Genomic DNA, 10881 nt, shown 5'->3' on the forward strand with positions numbered 1-10881 from the left:
AAACACAAACAGAAAGACCAATCCAAAAAAGAGAAAAATTGATAACATGGACTTTATAAAATTAAAACTTCTACTCTGATAATCCTTGTTCAAAGAACCAAAAGACAAGCCACAAACTGGGAGAAAATATTTGCAAACCATGTATCCGAATTCAGAATGTACCCTGATCCTAAACCCTAGCTCTCTCAAGGTCTTTTACCTCTATGTTGGAACCCATAAACTCCCTTACTGAGTCTAGTGCTCTCCCTAATGAATCTTCTGGCCAACAGGGCTCTCCTTGGATCTTGTGCCCCAGCCTAAACTCATTAACCATTATCTCTAGTGACTCAATTCTCACTCTTATCTTCATCTCCTAAACTCTCATTCTCCAAACCATTACCAGCTGATCCCTCTAATCTCTCAACTAATAAGCACTCATCCTCAAAACCTTCTACACATACACCCAATTCTGTCGCCACCTAAACACCCTCTCAAACCCTCACTCATTCACCCTTAAACCATCACCCTCCAAATTCTGAACCAACTAGCCCCCCAGAGACCACCCAAAGAACCTCTTAAACCCTCTCCCCACAAACACACACCAGCTCATCCCATCATCCACTCCTCAAAAACATTTTGCCTCAAATCCAATAACACTCATTCCTTCTTCTTTCCACCTCCTCACATTAGAACATCCAAATCATAGGGTGTGTAACCAAAAAGCGTGTATCATAAACCCATAACCATACACCATTAAACAATAGAACCGTAAAGCCATAACCTATAAACCATACACCATGAACTCTAACTGGATACTCTAAGTCATAGGAATAAACCATAACCGTGATCCACACATTATGAACCAGAACCATAATCATAAACAAAACCAATATAAATATTCATAGCAACACTATTCACAATCAGAAAACGGTACAAAATATGCAAACAAAGTGTAAATGAATATACAACATGGAGTAGATCCATAAACCGAAATATTCTTCTAACACATCAAGGAATGAAGTAAAATTATACAGCTGCTTGGGAAAACTGAATGATGGTTCCTCAAAGTCTTAAAAATAGAATTAGCTATACCTCAGGGTATATACCCCAAATATTTGAAAGCAGAGACTCAATCTGCATTTCTTCCCCTGAATTCATAGAACCATTATGCACAATAGTCAAAAGGCTAAACCGACCAAAGGTCCATTGAAGGATGAATGCGTGATATATACACAATGGAATATTATTCAGCCATGCAAATGAGTATAGTACGGATTCATATCACAATATGGATGAACCTTCAATTCACTATGACAAAGGTAATAATCTAATCACAGAAAAGAGTATTATAAGATAGTACTTGTTTGGGGTATCCAAAATAATCAAATTCACTTACAAAAAGTAAAATATAGTTGCCAGCAGAGGGGAGAGGGAAATGGGGAGTTGATGTTTACTATACACAGACTTTCACTAGGTCAAAATTTAAACATTCTCAAGGTGGAAGGTGGTGATGTGTGCACATGGGAATATACTTAGTGTCATACACTGTAGACCTAAAATCTTTTAAATGGTCGCTATTATGTTTTGTAAATTGAACCACAATTGAAGTCATGACTGAAGTACTAAAACACATCACAACATGAATGCAGACTGAAAACATATTAAATTATAGAAGCCACATAGAAAAACTGCCCATATTAGAGCCCTCTGTGATCTTTAAATCAGTCATGGTTGTACAGTGAGTGAAAGTCTCAGGAATAGTAAAGAAGGTCACAAGAAAAGTCATTGTCACAGAGTGAGGGCAGGTGATGACCAGACATTAGTGATCCCATGAGCATCAGGCCTGACAGTTCCAAGCAAGTAAGGGGAGGCAGCCTCTTCACCAGCAATTCCATTTCCCTGCTTGTTTCATGGACACCTGGAGAATGGAGATGGGAGCAGAGCAGGACACCACTGAGGGCAGAGCAGCACCCGCCTGGAGGCCCCAAAGCCGCCCACCACCAGGGACCTCGTCACCCATGCAGACCTTCCCTCCAAGGAGGACATTACAGGACAAGTCAGAAGTTCCACTCACGGGCTTTCCCCTGAGACAAACCTCCAGCAACGTAGGACCTGAATCCAGGAAGATCCTGAGAGAAACTCTACTCTTCATGTTCCAACTTAGATGAGAGCTTCCCTGGTTCCAGTTGTGTTGTGCGTGCAGCCTCTCAGGTGCATCAGGGGCTTGGCCACACCTGCTGCAGGCCTAGGCTCTTCTTCTTCCTCCCTGGGAGGTGGTGCCCTGGGATTTTCCTCCAGCTGAACCAGGTGTCCCCAGGACTGCTTAGCCTCATCTTTTCCCTTTAACTGGGGCAAGGGATTCCTAGAGGAAGATGTGGAATAGCGGCCCCTGGGTGTGTGCAGAGGGGCCAGTGGGTGCATGCAGGGAGAGGAAGGACTGTGAGTGCATGGAGGGGGACAGGTGGGTGTGTGCAGAAGGACTGAGGCAGTTGGGTGCATGTATGGGGGCAGGGTGCAAGTGGATGATTGCAGGGGGGCTCACGGATGTGTGCAAGGGGCTAGTGGGTGCGTGCAATGAAGCAGGTGGGTGTGTTCAGCAGGGCCACGGGGGAAGGTGGGTTAGGGTTAGGTGGGTGCATGCAGGAGTAGGTGGGTGCTTGCACAGGGGCAGGGGGGCAGATGGGTGCATAAAAGTGGGCAGATGGGTATGCATAGGGGGGAAGGCGGGTGAGTCCAGAGGAGTGAAGCAAGGTGAATGCACACAGGAGCCAGGTGGGTGTTTGAAGGTAAGGTGATGGATACACACAGGGGCAGGTGCGTGCTTGCAGAGGAGTGCTTACAGAGGGTCAAGGGAGACAGGTGGGTGCATGCAGAGGGAAGGTGGGTGCCTGCAGGGGGAATGAAGATGTTTGGGTACATGCAATGGGACAGGTGGGTGTGTGCAGGCGGGCAGGCCAGTGTATGCATTGAGACAAGTGGGTGAGTGCAGGAAGGCAGGGGGTAGGTGGGTGATTGCAGGTGTGTTCCTTCTTACCCTACTTTCTTGAGGGTTTTTTATCAGGAAAGGATGCTGTATTTTGTCAAATGATTTTTCTGCTTCTATTGAGAGGATCATGTGGTTCTTATCCTTTCTTTTCTTAATGTGGTGTATCACGTTGATTGGCTTGCAGATACTGGACCACCCCTGCAGCCCAGGAATAAATCCTACTTGAGTGTGGTAAATAATTCTTATTGTTGGATTCAATTTGCTAGTATCTTGTTGAGAATTTTGCATCCATGTTCATTAGGAAAATTTGTCTGTAATTCTCCTTTTTAGTGGGGTCTTTATCTGGTTTTGGAATCAAGGTAATGCTGGTCTCACAGAATGAGTTTAGAAGTTTACTTTCCATTTCTGTTTGTTGAAACAGCTTCAAAAAAATAGGCATTAACTCTTCTTTAATGGTTTGGTAGAATTCCTCTAGGAAGCCATCTGGACCTGGACTCTTGTTTGTTGGGAGATTTTTTTTTATTACTGATTAAATTTATTTACTGGTTATGGTTCTATTCAAATTTTCTATTTCTTCCTCTTTCAGTTTTGGTAGTTTATGTTTCTAGGAATTTATCCTTTTCTTCCAGATTGCCCAATTTGTTGGCATATAATTGCTCATAATATTATCTTATTATTCTTTGTTTTTCTGCAGTGTTGGTTGTGATCTCTCCGCTTTCATTTGTGATTTTATTTATTTGGGTCCTTTCCTATTGCTTTTTGATAAACCTGGCTACTTTTGTTACTTCTTTCTTTCAAAAAAACCAGCTCCTTGTTTCATTGATATCTTCTACTTTTTAAAAAATTATTATTTTGATATCACTTATTTCTGCTCTAATTTTTACTATTTCCCTTATTCTGCTGGTTTGTGCCTTTATTTGCTGACTGTTCTTTTTCCAGATTTTTTAGGTGTAATATTAGTTGTTCATTTGAGACATTTCTTTCTTCTTTAGGAAGGAAGGTCTGGATTGCTATATACTTCCCTCTTATGACCCCCTTTGCTGCATGCCAAAAGTTTTGGACTGTTGTGTTTTCATTTTCATTGGCTTCCATGTACTTTTTTATTTCCTCTTTAATTCTTGGTTGGCCCATTCACTCTTTAATAGGATGTTCTTTAACCTCCAAGTATTCGTGGTCCTTCCAAATTTTTTTTTGTGGTTGATTTGAGGTTTCATAGTGTTGTGGTCTGAAAAAAACCATGGTATGATCTTGATCTTTTTGTACTTGTTGAGGGCTGATTTGTGACCCAGTATGTTATCTATTCTAGAGAATGTTACGTGTACACTTGAGAAGAGTGCTCATCTTCTGCTTCTTTAGGGTGAAATGTTCTGAATATATCTGTTAATTCCATCTGGTCTAGTGTGGCATTCAAAATCTGTTTCCTTGTTGATTTTCTACTTATATGATACATCTATTGTTGTAAGTGGGGTGTTAAAGTCTACTACTATTTTTCCATCATTATCAATGAGTTTCTTTATGTTTGTTAGTGACTGATTTATATATTTTGGTGCTCCTGGTTGAGATAATAAATATTTACAAATGTTAGATCCTCTTGGTGGATAGACCCCTTCATTATGATATAGTACCCTGCTTCATCTCTTGTTACAGTCTTTTAAAAAAAATCTAGTTTGTCTGATATAAGTATGGCTACTTGGGCTTTCTTTTGATGTCCATTAGCATGATATATGGTTTTCCATCCCCTCAATTTAACTCTACAGGAGTCTTTAGGTCTACAATGAGTCTTTTGTAGGGAGCATATAGTTAGATCCTGTTTTTTTGTTTAATTCATTCTGATATCATATGCCTTTTTAATTGAAACATTTAGTCCATTTACATTCAGAGTGATTATTGAAAGATATATATTTAGTGTCACTGTGTCTCCTGTACAGTTGGTGATTTTGGTCCTTTCTAGTCTTTGTTGCTTTTGGTCTTTTGTTTCATTTTGTTTTCATTTTCTCCACTCAACAATCCCCCTTAAAATTTCTTGTAGGTCTGGTTCAGTGGTCACAAACTCCTTTAGTTTTTGCTTGTCTGGGAAACTCTTTATCTCTCCTTCTATTCTAAATGACAGCCTTGCTGGATAAATAATTCTTGGCGACATGGTTTTCTAATTCAGCCTGTTGAATATATCCTGCCATTCCCTCTGGCCTGCCAAGTTTCTGTGGAAATATCTGCTTCAAACCTGATTTGTCTTCTCTTTTAGGTTAAGGACTTTTATTCCCTTGCTGCTTTCATGATTCTTTCCTTGTCTGTGTATTTTGTGAATTTTACTATGATATGCCTTGGTGATGGTCTGTTTTCTGAATCTAATGCGAGTTCTTTGTGATTCTTGGATTTTGATGTTTGTGTTCTTCCCCAAATTAGGTAAGGTTTCAGTTGTAATTTGCTCACCTAAAACTTCTGTCCCTTTTTTCTCTCTCTTCATCTTTTGGGAATCCTATGATACAAATGTTATTTCCCTTTAATAAGTCACTGTATTCTCTCAGTCTTGTATCATGATCATTTTCTTTTGTTTCCCTTTTTTTCAGCTTCATTATTTTCCATAATTTTACATTCTATATCACTGATTCACTGCTCTGCTTCATTCATCCTTGCCATCATGGCAGCCATTCAAAATTACATCTCAGTTATAACATTTTTAATTTCCACCTGACTAGATTTTAGTTATTTTATATCTGCAAAAAGCGATTCTCTCATGTCTTCTATGCTTTCTTCAACCCCCGCTAGTATCCTTATAATAGTGGTTTTGAATTCTAGCTCAGACATCTTACTTATATCTGTGTTGATTAAATCCCAGGCCATCATTTCTTCCTCTTCTTTATTTTGGGTGAATTCCTCTATCTTGTCATTTTGGAGGAAGAAAAAAATTTAAAAAATAAAAGAAAAAGTAAAAAGAAAAAAATTAAAAAGAAAGCCAAAATAATAAAATAAAGGAAGCTAAACCCTAGTCTTCTTGTTGAGAGAAACGTGATAGCAAAGAGGAAAAAAAAAAGGAAAGGAAAAAAAGTTGAAATAAATAATTTTTAAAAATTTTAAATAACAAAATAGAACAAAAAACTAAAGAAAATAAAATAGAATAAAAAATTTTTCCTCTTTCCTGTCTGTATCCAAGCTGTTTGCATGCCAGGCAGCACTTCCCTCCAGAGTTTTATTTCAGATGGCTATGTTTCAAAACCTCACACTTCAGACACCCCCATGGCTTAGACAGACACTGATTCTCTGGGGGAGGGTCTCACAAGCAATGGCTGGGTGCTGGCTTGCTCAAGAAAATGTTCATGTGATGGCGCAGCAGCAGGAGAGTCTCATAATTTATGGTAAATAACAACACACAGCACCAAGTTTTGCGGCATTCTGACGTCTTTGTCCCAATACCTGCAAATATAGCTGCTCTCCGGGGTCTGCCAAGACCTTTGCCTGTAGGGAGGCCCTATGGTCTCTACCAAATGCTCTCCAAGTAGGGGAATGGTTTTTCCCCTTGTGGCACATGGGCCCTTCAGACTCAGCTGCCTCTTCCTGGGAATTCACCCTATTTCCTCACCAGAACACCACCAGGTACTGAGCTCTGAAACTTCAGACTCTGTACTCCACTGTTTATAGAATCCTGGTGGTATTGAAACTCTCTCCTTTTCCCTGTCAATGATTTTGGGGGACAGATTTCTTGTCCAGTTGCCTGGGAGGTTTTTAATCTTTCTCTCCTGATACTTGCTGGAGGAGTGCTTTTCTTACATGATCCTGACATCCAGCACTCTATCCCTTTTTCACTCTTCCTCCTTCCTCTCTATGCAAAAAAGGGCTCCCTGCCTTCTGTGACTCCCTACCCACCTCACGTTTCTCCCCCCTCTCCTCGTTCACCGCTTCTCACTGCATACCTGCCAAGTGCTTTGGATCAAATTATCTAGATTGTTGTGGTTAATCCTCATATCAATCTCCTAGTTGTTCAAAATGGTTTGATGCTGACCTGGCTGTGTTGCAGGGAGGAGACAAGTTCAGGGTCTCCATATTCCTCCTCCATCTTAAATACTCAGCTCAGTTTTTAGGTGCAGGAGCTACTTATTTCTAAAATACTATTTGAACCTGAATGTATTGTTTTATTGTCAATTTAGCTGGAATTTAGTTTTTGTAAATTACAGTTGCACATTAATTTGTTAATTTCCATTTCCTGACTTCTATGTTTTTCTATTAGCAGTGTAACAACACCAGTAAAGGTAAAAAATCTTATGAAGGATGTCTATTTACTGGGTCAATAGGTGACTCAGTTGGTCCAACTCTTAATTTTGGCTCCAGTAATAATCCCAGGGTCATGGGATTAAGCCCAGTGTTGGGCTCTGTGATGAGCATGGAGCCTGCTTAAGATTCTCACTCTCTCCTTTTCCCCAACTCCCTCTCTCTCCCTCTCCCTCTCTCTCTCTCTCTCTCCCAAGAAAAACAATATCTGTTTACTTCATAATTTCCTTTTCCTCTGTATTTTCCATTTATTTTCCCAATAGGGGATACTATTATGGTTTTTAACCTTTTAATTTGTTCTAAAATTATTTCTTAGGGAAAATGAAATTCATATATCTTCTTTTAAGAATGACATCTAAGGGAGCCTGGGTGGCTCCGTCGGTTAAGTGTCTGACTTTGGCTTAGGTCATAATCTCATGGTTTGTGAGTTTGAGCCCCGTGTGGGGCTCTGTACTGACAGCTCAGAGCCTGGAACCTGCTTTGGATTCTGTGCCTTCCTCTCTCTCTGTCCACCCCCCGCTGATGCTCACTTCCTCTCTCTCTCTCACTCTGTCTCTCTCAAAAATAAATAAATATTTTTTTTCAACAATGGCATCTACCACCTTGCACTTTACTTATCCAAAGCAGTCTAGGGGCTTATCCCTAATTTCCAGTTTCTAGGTTTATGGTGATTTTGTGTCAGTAGGATGATTAATCAGACTCATGCACAATATCTATGCAGACATATGCTATGTAGCTTTTCCTGGATGTTTAATTTTTATTTTTCTTTTCACATCTTTTGTAGACACTTTGCTTTTATAATAGGGCTTTAATATCTACCTCTTTATAAATATGATACTCACATGCTTTTGAGTTAAGCCATGGATTGCAGACAACATATTAAAAGCTTCCACACAGCAAATATACAAATAACCTCCAGTATTACAATATTCTTAAACTGTTTATAGTAATCCTTCCAAAAACACTGCACACCTCCTTATGTTTTCAGAAGGCATTGAAGGTAACTGATGACTGCTTTGTCTTCAAACCTATATACCTTTAGGCCAGGAGGTGATAGGTATTCTTTAGCGATTTCTGGAATTGTTATTATTCATGCATCCTTCCTTAAACAAAACAAAACAAAAGCAAACTTCTGTGAGCTCCCTGCTTTCCCTTTTTACTACCAGCATCTATTCACAGCCCTCTAGTAATGTCACAAATAACACCTGGCTCATAGCCATGCATTCTGCCAAATTTCTGAAGTTACTCTTGTTGATTTCCACATATTGCACCCAAACTTGTAGGTGGGGTCTGAAATAATAGCAGTGTTGTTGGGGACCATGCTTTAATCTATGGAGCATGATGCTGGACCCTGGGTGGTTAATATCAGGGTTGTGTTGCTGTGCCTCAGTGCAGACCTTAGTTAATATATATTGACCCTTTAACACTGAAATCATGGCCAACAGCACTATAACTCAGAACTGAACAACACTTATCTAACACCTATATTTTCTTTGTCAAGACTAGAAAACATTACAGCCTTTTTTGCTTAGATATACTAGACAACAGTTCAGCACTGCTTGGGGGCCACTTAAACAGTGATATCAAAATAAAAATAACTGAAATACAAAAGCATAACACTAAATAAAGTACACAAGGATATTTATTTATAGTATGAGGGCTGAAACAAGAAGGCAGAGCATTACCTTGTTCATCCTGGGCTGTGAATGTATTCATTGGGTGAATCAATTTTTGTGTTGTTCTGTGCATGTCCACAAGTGATTGCAAAAATGCCACAAGTATTGATTTGGGCCTACAATAAATTTGAGTAAGTTACTGAATTTGCAAATATGGAGTCCATGAATAATTAGGCTCAATTGTATATTTATGTATGTATGTATGTATCTATCAATTGATCGATCTATCCAGAGAGAGAGGGAGAGAGAGAGAGAGAGAGAAAGAGAGAGAGAGAGAATGTTTATATCAGCCACTGCACTAAGTAATTTATGTATTATTCCATCTATAACTCAATTCTCTCAGTTTGGGGTCTAAACATGATGGATGGAAGCATCTATACTCTAAGAAGTTCAATGTACTTCCCTGGGGCTTGTGTTCAACAGGAACCAGCCCCAGATTCATACTCCTGAGTTTTTGATATTGTTTGTCTCTGTAGCTGTTCTTTCAGCTCCATACAAAGCCAGGGATGGAACTCTGCTCCTTCACTTGATTTCCTCTCAAACTATTTACACAGAGTCTTGGTTTGTGTAGCAAGCTAAGGAAGGCTTGGGAATTGAAAACTCAGTTACATTGCAATAACACAAACAGAATAGAATAGAATATTAAACATCCTTGTCTTAAGCCTTTAATCCCTCTACTTTATCTCCTGGAATGTTTAATAGCTACTATATCTGATTCTTTATTAAAAACGTTCTATCTCCCTGCCTCAGATCTTAAATTTAACGGCACTGACCAGTTTTTTCAGTCTTTACTTTTCCCCCTCTTTCCTAGCTGTATCTGTAAATAGAAGAACAGAGATTTAGTTTTACTAAAATGAATTATGATAAACACTCTTTGACAAGCACAATTGGCTATGGGAGTTTTAGTATCATTTTCTCCCTTTATGTTACTGATGTCAAACCCATTGAATCCTCACAGAATCTTTATGTGAAAGTTTTATTTCATATGTACACATTAAGAAAAGACATATGGAGTTTAAGTAACTTGTAACCTTCCAAGTTCAGAGCTTATCACAAGGAGTCCCACCTAGACCTAAGAGGCGGAAGTGCTCTACCACACAAGACTCGTCTGCTTCCCAGACTCGTCTAACTTACCTGATGAGGGATTCTGATTAGTAAAAATATGTTGCACCATTTGCTATCTTTGGAGGAAAAAAGGTTTATAATCAAAGTAAATGCTAAAAATATTGCCCAAATTTAAAATGTGGGTTTATGGGGCGCCTGGGTGGCTCAGTCCATTGAACGTCCGACTTTGGCTCAGGTCATGATTTTGCAGTTAGTGAGTTCAAGTCCCACATTGGGCTGTGTGCTGACAGCTCAGAGCCTGGAGCCTGCTTCAGATTCTGTGTCTTCCTCTCTCTCTGTCCCTCCCCTGCTCATCCTCTGTCTCTCCAAAATAAATAAACATGAAAAATAAATAAATAAATAAATAAATTTAAAAAGTTGTTTTATGGGCTTTTACTCTTCATAGAGATATCTACATGTTAAAGATATTAAAAGGCCAGAATTAAAAAATGAATAGTTTCTATTCATCCAAAATACAACATAACCCAGAAGCAGAGATTTTAAATATGTACTTAAACATACAGGTTAGTTACTTATTTAAATTATTATGAGGGTTTTCTGATGTTGTAAGGCAATTTTAAAGCATTCAGAGGAAAGGAGTAGAAATACTGTGGTGGAGTCATGCCCAAAGTATATAAATGATTTTTAAATTTTAACTTGCAGCTAACCACAAAGATTTCTTATTAATATATAGACAAAATATATGAATGTTATCAAGATATACCATGTATGAAAAATTTTATCTCAGCTTTCTTTTCTTTTTATAGTTTCATTGAGGTATAATTCAAGACTTGTTTAAAAAATTGTAATTTAACTTTGTGAGTCATGACTACAATCTACTTTTAGAACTTTTCCATCACCCACAAATGGTCC

The sequence above is a fragment of the Panthera tigris genome, chromosome D2 (genome assembly GCF_018350195.1).
Source record: "Panthera tigris isolate Pti1 chromosome D2, P.tigris_Pti1_mat1.1, whole genome shotgun sequence".
In the NCBI taxonomy this organism is placed as follows: domain Eukaryota; kingdom Metazoa; phylum Chordata; class Mammalia; order Carnivora; family Felidae; genus Panthera; species Panthera tigris.